This window comes from Chiloscyllium plagiosum, unplaced genomic scaffold (assembly GCF_037043375.1).
Source record: "Chiloscyllium plagiosum isolate Xiang-an unplaced genomic scaffold, Cpla_swu_hap1 HiC_scaffold_35, whole genome shotgun sequence".
Taxonomy (NCBI): domain Eukaryota; kingdom Metazoa; phylum Chordata; class Chondrichthyes; order Orectolobiformes; family Hemiscylliidae; genus Chiloscyllium; species Chiloscyllium plagiosum.
In genome coordinates this window covers 10,871,020-10,881,338 of record NW_028270173.1, presented here as the reverse complement: position 1 = coordinate 10,881,338, position 10,319 = coordinate 10,871,020, and positions in this window count along the sequence as shown.

Genomic DNA, 10,319 nt, shown 5'->3' with positions numbered 1-10,319 from the left:
TGTTGCCTCCCTGGAGCCAGGATCAAGGATATCTCGGAGAGGGTGCAGAATATTCTCACAGGGGAATGGGATTAGCAGGAGATCATTGTACACGTCAGAAGGGAAAAGGGTGAGATTCTAAAGGGAGAATATCGGAAGTTAGGCAGGAATTTTAAAAGTAGGTCCTCGAGGGCAAGAATATCTGGATTACACCCGGTGCTACGAGCTAGTGACAGGAGGAATAGAAGGATGGAGCAGATGAATGTGTGGCTGAGGAGATGGTGCAGGGGAGAAGGATTCATATTTTTGGATTTTTGGGATCTCTTCTGGGATTGAAATGACCTGTACAGGAAGGACGGATTGCACCTGAATTGGAAAGGGACTAATATACCTGCAGGGAGATTTACTGGAGCTGCTCGGGGCGATTAAAAAAACTAGTGAGGGGTGGGGGACCCAGGGAGATAGTGAGGAAAGAGATCTGTCTGAATCTGGTACAGTTGGGAAAAGGAACAAGTAAAACAGTCAGAGCAGGCAGGAAAAAAGCAGAGAACAAGGTAGGACAGATAAATTAAACTGCATTTATTTCAATGTAAGAGACCGAACATTGAAGGCAGATGAACTCAGAGCATGGTTAGGAACATGGGACTGGGATATCATAACGATTACAGAAACATGGCTCAGAGATGGACAGGACTGGCAGCTTTGTGTTCCATGGTATAGATGCCAGAGGAGAAATAGAAAGGGGGACAAGAGAGAAGGGGGAATGGCGTTTTTGATTAGGGATAACATTACAGCTGTATTTAGGATATTCCTGGGAATATATTGAGGGACATTATTTGGGTGGAACAGAAAAATAAGAAAAGGATTATCACCTCATCGGGATTGTCCTATAAACCCCTCCAATAGTCAGAGGGAAATTGAGAAACAAAGTTGTAGGGAGATGTCACTTCTCTGTAAGAGTAATAGGGTGGTTATGGTGAGGGATCTTAACTTCCCAAACACAGACTGCCATTGTGTTAAGGGCTTGGATGGAGAGAAATTTGTTAAGTGTGCACAAGGAAATTTCCTGATTCAGTATATGGATGTATTGAGTGGAGAAGGAACAAAACCTGACCCAATATTGGGAGATAAGGCAGGGCAGGTGACTGAGGTGTCAGTGGGGAGCACCTTTGGGCCAGTGACTATAATTCTATTAGTTTTATAATAGAAGTGGAAATGGAAAAGGATAAACCAGATCGAAAAGTTAAAGTTTAAATTGGAGGAAGGCCAATTATGACGGAATTTGGTAAGAACTTTCAAAAGTTGATTGGAGGCGGATATTTGCAGGTAAAGGGGCGGCTGGAAAATGGGAAGCCTTTAAAACTGGGATAACGAGTGTCCAGAGACTGAATGATCCTGTCAGGGTGAAGGACAAGGCTGGGAAATGTAGGGAATGCTGGATGACAAGAGAAACTGAGGTTTGGTGAAGAAAAGAAGGAAGCATTTGTCAGGTACAGACAGCAGAGAGCGAGTGAATTCTTAGAAAAGTATAAAGGTGGCAGGAGTACACTTAAGGGGGAAATCAGGAGGGAGAAAGGGGATATGGGATAGTTTTGGCAAATAGGGTTAAGGAGAATCAAAAGGGATTCTACAAATACGTGAAGGACAAAAGAGTAACAAGGGAGAGAATAGGGCCCATAAAAGATCAACAAGACCACCAATGTGTGGGACCACAGAAGATGGGGGAGATATTATTTCAGAAGTTACTGTGGGGAAGGATATCGGAGACAGAGAACTTGGGGAAATAAATAGTGACATCTTGACCTCCTACAGAGGAGGAGGTGCTGGACGTCTTAAAGCAGATAAATCCCTGGGACCTGATCCAGTGTACCCTCGAACAAGAGGGGAAGCAAGGGAAGTGATTGCTGAGCCCATTGCTGAGATGTCTGTGTCATCAATAGCCACCAGGCGAGGTGTCGGAAGACTGGAGGTTGGCTAATGTGGTGCCACTGTTTAAGAAAGTGGTCAGGAAAAGCCAGGGAACTATAGACCAGTGAGCCTGACATCGGTGGTGGGCAAATTGTTGGAGGGAATGCTGAGGGACAGGATTTACATGTGTTTGGAAAGGCAAATACTCATTAGGGATAGTCAAGATGGCTTTGTTACAGCTACAGAGAAGGTACAGAGAGAGCGATCGACATTAACATTTGAGTGCCTGATGATATGTCTCATCCCATTTCCAATTTCATTCTGCCAAGATCAGGTTTGGTCTATAGTGGGTGTTCAATCCCACAACCTCTGTTTGATGCCTCCATCTGAATGAGGCATATGAATATTAACCCCAATGGGTTTGTGGTGCCATACAAGGACTCGCTATGTTGGTCATCACGTTCCCTGTCCAACACTGAGCACAGTTTTGCTCTCCACATTGAAGGAAATGTATTCTTGCATTGGAAGCTGTCGAGTGAAGGTTCATGAAATAGTGCATGGGATTGGGAGGTTGCCTGTGAGTCAAGATTAGAGTGGAGCTGGAAAAGCACAGCAGGTCAGGCAGCATCCAAGGAGCAGGAAAATCGACATTTCGGGCAAAAGCCCTTCATCAGGAAGGGGATGAAGGGGGAGTAAAGTCTCTGGAGTTTAGAAGAATGAGGGATGACCTTATTGAGACATTGATGTTTCTAAAGGGAGCTAATCAGGAAATCGATGAGACGGGACACCAGTGTCAAGATTAAGGGCCAAACATTTTACCAATTTCCTCAAAAGTCATTTTAGGTGGTGACTAATTTCATAAATAACATTGCTTGATTTGGTGGACAATCTAGAGGCAGGATTACCTGGCAGAGCTGAGAAGGCAGAGCAAATGGAAGGATCAGCACAGCACCTGGGTTTAGGGGAAACACGAGAGAAGTGGATTCTCCAGGGAGTGAAACAGTGGAATCGGGTGAGATGCAGTTCCAGTGAAGGCAGCTGGAGCATAAAGAGAGAATGAAGAAACTAGAGAAGGCAGAAAAAGATAAAGTGGAGCAGAAAATGAGAAAGAAAGAGCAGAGAAAGTTAAGGCAAAGGAGATGGAATTAGGAAGCTATGAAATCAAACTGAAAAGACAGGAAATGGAAAAGAGAAAAGATTTAGAAGTGAATGGGAGAAAAAAGTGAAATAATATGAATATCACTTTAACATAATGCATTTAGAACAAGAGATATCAAATACTAATGTAGTACTGAGAGTTGTGGAGGTGCCATCACTGAAAGGGTTTAAAGTGGAGGTTGATAGATGTTGTAATACCTGGGAGTTGATGGCTATGATGAGCTGCCATTAAAATGGAGATTACCCACGACCCTGTTGAGTGGCAGGGCAAACCTGAGGGGCTGAATGGCCTATTAACTCTCCTATTTCTTATGTTCTTATTTTATATATCAAGTCCTTGCTTTTCAACCTCTCTTCCTCCATCACAACAAATATCTTCGTTTCCTGCCATAGTTGTGGATATGTTCGCTGAGCAGACATTTCCCCTTTGTCTCGGGGACATCTTCAGGAGCCTCCTGTGACTTGCTGCTGTACTGTGTCTTTTGGAATTTATTTAGTTCTGTTCCTGCTGTTTCCAGTTGCCAGCTCTGGTTGTTCATTGCCGTGGCCGGTATATTGCCAGTTGTCTGCCTGTTTGTCCTATATAGTGTTTTGTGCAGTCTTTGCATTTTACAAGATTCCTTGTAAAACTAGCAATCCACATTCATGAACACCAACCTGTCACTAAACGCCACGACCAGCTGTCCCATAAGACCATAAGACCATAAGACATAGGAGTGGAAGTAAGGCCATTCGGCCCATCGAGTCCACTCCGCCATTTAATCATGGCTGATGGGCATTTCAACTCCACTTACCCGCATTCTCCCTGTAGCCCTTAATTCCTTGTGACATCAAGAATTTATCAATCTCTGCCTTGAAGACATTTCACGTCCCGACCTCCACTGCACTCCGCGGCAATGAATTCCACAGGCCCATCACTCTCTGGCTGAAGAAATGAAGAGCCACACACACAGGTGACAAGCACCTCAATTTCGACTGGGCCAACACAACAATCACAGGACAAGCTAAACAGAGGACAGCCAGAGAATTTCTAGAAGCATGGCACTCATCCATGGACTCCATCAACAAACACATAGACCGTGGCCCAATATACCGGCCACTACAACAAACAACCGGAAGCAGGAACGGAACCAAATAAATTCCAGAAGACACAGCACAGCAGCGCTTCACAGGAGGATCCAAAGCCCTGAAGATGTCCCCTAGACAGGGGAGGAAACATCTGCAAATCCAGTTCCTACCTCGGTGAACATACCCACAACTACGGGAACTGGCACCCGAGCTACAAATCTACACACAAACCTTGATCTTCATTTCCTGTTTTGGTTCACACTACACACTTCAATTCAAATGTAATGAATGAGATCAAAATGATGGAACCAAGTGATAAGGTTTTCTTGAGGGGAAAAAGAGTAATTTTGTTCCCAATGGCCCTGAGAAAATAATAAAAATATACCATCAAGCATAACCACAGACAAGAAGGGACAGGGTGTCTGACCCAGACAGGAAGCTGAAGTTTCATCTTTGAGTGTGAGAATTACCTGAATCCTGTCTGTTTTGCTGTTGTCTTGTTTGTTTAGCAGTAGAAAGGTTTGTAGATATCCTGGAGTTCTTGGTGAATGGTTGTTTTTTCCAAGTTGCTTTTCCACTGGGCACTGACTTTGAGTTTGACAGAAAGAACCCCCTTTAGCTCTTTCACTTCACAAGGTGATATCACACGGTGTTGGTGGGAATTTACGAGTTTAGATGGAGGATTGGCTGACAAACAGAAAGCTGTGTGTTGGGCTGAATGGGTCTTTTTCTGGTTGGCAAGATGTAACCGATAGTGTGTCACAGACCCCAGATATCTCCAATCTTTATGAATGACTTAGAGACAGGGATAGAAGGAATTATGGACAAATTTTCAGATGACACTAAAATGTCGGAAAATATGTTGTAATAAAGAAATAAGAAATATAAAAATGGATCTGGACAGATGAGGTGAATGGGGCAGACTTTAACAGATGAAACATGAACACATGTGAGGTTATCCATTTTGGTCAGAGAAAGAGAAAGGCAACTTCTTATCGAAACAGAGAGAAACTTCCGAGTGTCTCAGTGCAGAGGGATCCGGATATCCTTGGCGTGAATCATAGGAAAGTCGTATGTCGGTACAGCAGGTAACAATGAAAGCAAATGGAATCCTGACATTTATTACTAAAGGAATAGAGTATAAAAGTAGGTGAGTGTTGCTACAACTGTACAAGGCATTAATGAGACCACACCCTGAGGATTGTGCACAATTTTATTCCCCATACTTGAGGAGGAATATAATTGCTCTGGAAGCAGTTCAGAAGAAATTCACCAGAATGATTGCAGAGATGAAGGTTTTGTTTTATGAGACGAGTAGGTTAGGCCTAAACCCTCTGGTGAAGAGGAGATCTAAGTGAGTATGTGAGATGATAAAGGGGATTGAGAAATTAAATGTAGAGAGGATGGTTCCTATAATTAGAGATCATAGGTTTTAGGATAAAATATACTAGTTTTAAAACAGAAATGAGGAAAAATTGCTTCTTTCAAAGGGTCTGGAATAAGTGAAATTGACTGCCCCAGAGTATAGTACATGCTGGGACATTGAGTAAATTTAAGGTGGGGACAGATTTCTAATTAACAGGTTAAAGGGTAAGAAGGAGGAGGCAGGAAGTGCAGTTGAGGCTGACATAGGACCATGACTGATCTCATCAAATGGCGGAGCAGGCTCGAGGGGCTGAATGGCCTATTCCTGTTCCTAGTTCTTATAATCTTTCTGACAATTCCAGTTTCCTTCTCTCTGCTCTACTGCAAAAAACTTTGATCTTTTCGTACAAATTCTGTGTCCTACAATCCTACCCCACGAGCTACCTGACAAAGGAGCAGTGTTCTGAAAGCTTGTACTTCCAAGTAAACCTGTTGGGCAATAACCTGGTGATGTGTGATTTTTAGCAAAAAAACATTGCTGTTGAAATATAGTTCAGTGTGTGTTCCAGAGTGTAGATCCATCAAGCCAATGTTATCAAATGTCAGACAAGTGTCAATTTCGGAAAGTTCCATGGATGGTATCATTCTGTGAGCTGGAGGGAGGCTTTCACACAGTTCACCATAGCTCATCATTACAAATGGATCGTGACTCCAAGGTGCCTCATTCACACTATTGTCCCCTCATACTGGTGAAGGTGCTCCCCACTGTTGGAAGCTCCCAGGATTCCCACATTAAAGCTGGGCCATGCATCAGACCAAGTGCTGCCAGCCAGGAGTTGGTTTTCACAGTGCATGTAGTGACAGGGTAATGAAAGAAATGTTTCTGGGGGCTCACAGGTGACCCTTCATTGTAAACTCCCATTCATAAGTGTATTGCTATTATACATCATCTCGTCTCTGATTGATTCCTGTACCTACAGCCACAAAGACTGTCAATCTACACAGGCTGCACGCCCTGAACATCATACCATCTTTTAACTCTGTCCAATGGACTGTTAATATTTCCCTAACACGCAGCATTGCATTACATTATCTCATAGACATAGAACATTGAAAATAGGAACAGGAGGAGGGCATTTGACCCTTTGAAATTAATTCACTTTTCAATTGAACCTTGGGTGGTCATTCAACTCAGTCCCCTGATCTCACTTTCTCCCCACATCCCCTTTGATCCCTTTAGCACCAAGACACAAGGCTAATGCCTTCATGAAAACATTAAATGTTTTAGCCTCAACCACTTTCTGAGGCAGAGAACTCCCCAGGCTTAGCCTCCTCTGGATGTAGAAATTTCTCTTCATTTCAGACCCAAGAACAATACAGCACAGGTACAGGCCCTTCGGCCCTCCGAGCCTGTGCTGACACATTTTGCCCATTCACACTAAAACTGTCTTCACTTACAGGATCCATATCCCTCTCTTCCTTTCCTATTCATGTATTTGTCCAGGTGCTTCTCGAATGCTCTTGTTGTGTCTGCTTCCACCACCTCCTCTGGCAGTATGTTCCAGGCACTCACCACCCTTTGTGTGAAAAATGTAAATCGCACATCTCTTCAAAACATTCCCCAAACCCAGCCCCTTCATCTTGCATCTGTGCCTTCTAGTAATTGATCTCTCCACTCTGAGAAAAACCCTCATATTTTCCATTCTATCTGCCATTCACAATCTTATAAACTTCAATCAGGTCACCCCTCAACCCCTACATTCCTGTGAAAACAAACCCAGTCTATCCAACCTTTCTTCATCGCTAAAATCCCCCACACCAGGCAATATCCTGGTAAACCTTCTCTGTACTCTGACTGTGACTCGGTGCTGCATTCTTGATCATGATCCTTCCTGTATTTATCCTGTCCAGTCCTGTTAGAATTTTATAGGTTTCTATAAGATTCACCTCATCTGAGCTCCAGGGTATACCGTCCTGACTGATGTCACACATCCATCCTGCCATCCCAAGATTCAGTCTGGCAAACCATATTTCAATGCTTCCATAGTCAGAACTTATTTCCTCAGATAAAGAAACCAAAACCACACAGATTACTCCAAGTGTGGTCTTACCAAGGCTCTGTACAGCTGCAGCAGCTCATCCCTGTCCCTGTACTCTATCCTCTCACTATGAACGCTAACTTATCATTTGCCTCCTTCACTTCCTGCTGCACCTACACACTTACTTTCAGCGATGGGTGTACAAGGACATCCAAGTCTCATTGCACATCCCCTTTTCCCAATCCATTGCCATTCTGAATATAACCTGCCTTTCTGTTTGTGCTGCACAGTGGATAACCTCACATTTACCCACATTATATTTTATCTGCTGTGCATTTTCCCACTCACTCAACTTGTCCAAATCACACTGAAACATTTCTGTATCCTCCTCACAGCTCATTTTCCCAACCAAGTTCTCACTGTTCAACGTGGAAAACCTTTCAACGATAACAAAGTTAACTTTCATTCAGTAACAACAAAAATAAAGATAAAACAAAGAAAAAGCAGCTGTGTTTCTTCTGGGAACAATCAGGAACCACTTGCCTTTCAATCAACAACAAATTTACAGCCAATGGATCATTACTGCACTGAGCTCACATCTATTTAAGCCGTGTGTCAGTTCAGTCCTGTCTGGCTTGTTGCACTCAATGTTGCACTGCTCTATTGTGCTGAAGGTGATGTTCCTCCTGCTCAGTGTCCTCACCCTCCTCTTTGGAAATCTGCTGCTGCTCCCTGAGCTCTCCAACATCTATCCCATTCTCCTTTCGCTTGCTTGAGTTGTACAGTTTAGATTAGAGTGGTGCTGGAAAAGCACAGCAGGTCAGGCAGCATCTGAGGAGCAGCAAAATCGACATTTCGGGCCAAAGCCTTTCATCAGGAATCATTCCGATTATGCAGCGCACTCTGACTGGTCGATATTGCATGACCTGCCCCCAGACTGATCCAAGCATTGGGACATCATCTTCAGCAGACCTGCTGTCTGCTCCACAATGGTCCTGGTTGAAAAATGTTCTGCATTCTAACTTTGTTTGGCTTCAGTCAGGAAGTTGTTTGATGGAGTCATCAGCAGTGCCCCCTGTCTCCCAGTCACCAGCTTGAAGGGTACCTGGCTGTTGAAACTATGCACAAACATAACAGTCCCCAAAGACATCAGCTTCATGACAACCTCCAGGGTACCTGGCGTAGACTTTGTCGATGTGGGACTGATAATCACAGATGAGTTGTACATTGATAGCATGTTGATAGACTCTGCTATCTTATGTCATGGCATGCCCAGTGCTGCGCGTGTACAATCTATAACACCCTGCACCTGGGAAAGCCACGTTTGTTGCTACTGCGCGGGCTGTAGGACTGAAGCTGACATTTTGTGTTTCACAGGGAAACAAGCCGAAGCAATGTGATCTGGGACAAACTACATCAGTAACAGCCTTGGTACATTTCTGACACAAGTCACCAGTGAATCTTTGGAAACGGTCAGTTCCATAGAAATGAAAGAAGCTCTCACTGTGATAGAATGGTCACCTACCTCCCCACAGACCTCACACCCTCCCCCCACTCCACCTCAAGTTGCAGATCAAACAGCAGTAGTTGGTATAGTTCTGTGATCGTGTCCTAGGAACAACTGGGAGAGCGTGAGGCTACGATTTGGGATTGATGAGTGGATCTGAGGTTGTGATTGGATGATGAATAGTCAGTACGAGGCTCAAGTTGGAGAAGGGGTGGATTGAGTGAGGCTGTGATTGGAAAATTAGGTGGAAAGTGCAAGGTTTTGATTGGAGAATCATCAGGAGAGAGCAAGGCTGTCCTTGGTGACTTGCCAGAAGAAGGGAACTTGTGTTTGGATGGTCAGTCAGAAAGATTGAAGCTGTGTTTGGAGGATCAGTGCAGAGAGGGAGCCTGTGATTGGTGGATTAGTGCAGAGAATGAGCCTCTGATTGGTGGATGTGCAAAGCGTGAGTCTGTGATTGGTAGATCAGTGCAGAGCGTGACCCTGCGATTGGTGGATCACTGCAGAGAATGAGCCTGTGATTGGAGAATCAGTGTAGAGAGTAAGCCTGTGATTGGTGGATCAGCCGGTGAGAGCAAGTCTGTAAATCAAGGAACAATGAGCATTCTGCCAAGGGCCAATCCCAGCACAGGGGGAAGATGTTTTGGGGAGGTGGGGTAGTGGATCTGAGTATTCGACACCCCTTTGGCCTCAGTGAGAATGAAGCTGGTGGCCCCTTGGGGAACTGAGGCCAATGAGCTGGGGGTGGAAAAGCAGCTGAAGTGAAGGGGAAAGGGCTAATGGGGAAAGAGGTGCTGCCCAGGGGATCAGATGGTGGTGAATCCAAGTGTTGGACACTCCCTGGTCTCAGAAGGTGTACAGCTCACAGTCTCCCCCTACACCTGGGAGGAGGGAACTACAGGCTGCAATCCATTCCAACCCCAGCGATGGAGCTTCACCTCCCACCTATGGAACAACATTCCAGGCAGCAGCTCCCCAGCTTCCTGCAGCTCACAGCTCACTTACCCACTAACTCCCTCTGCACTATTCCCCACTCACTCTACCCACTAGCTCCCTCTGTACTATTCCCCACTCATCTACACCACAAACTCCCTCTGCGTTATTTCCCATCCATTTATTTCTTCACTGCCCCACAATCTTGCCTCCCAGTCCCCTCAGACACTGACTGATCTTTCAGTTCCAAGTTTAGAACATCTGTATCTTCGATAGTCACAGGTGAGGTCCGGAAGACTTGAGGTTGGCTAACATGGTGCCACTGTTTAAGAAGGGTGGTAAGGACAAACCAGGGAACTATA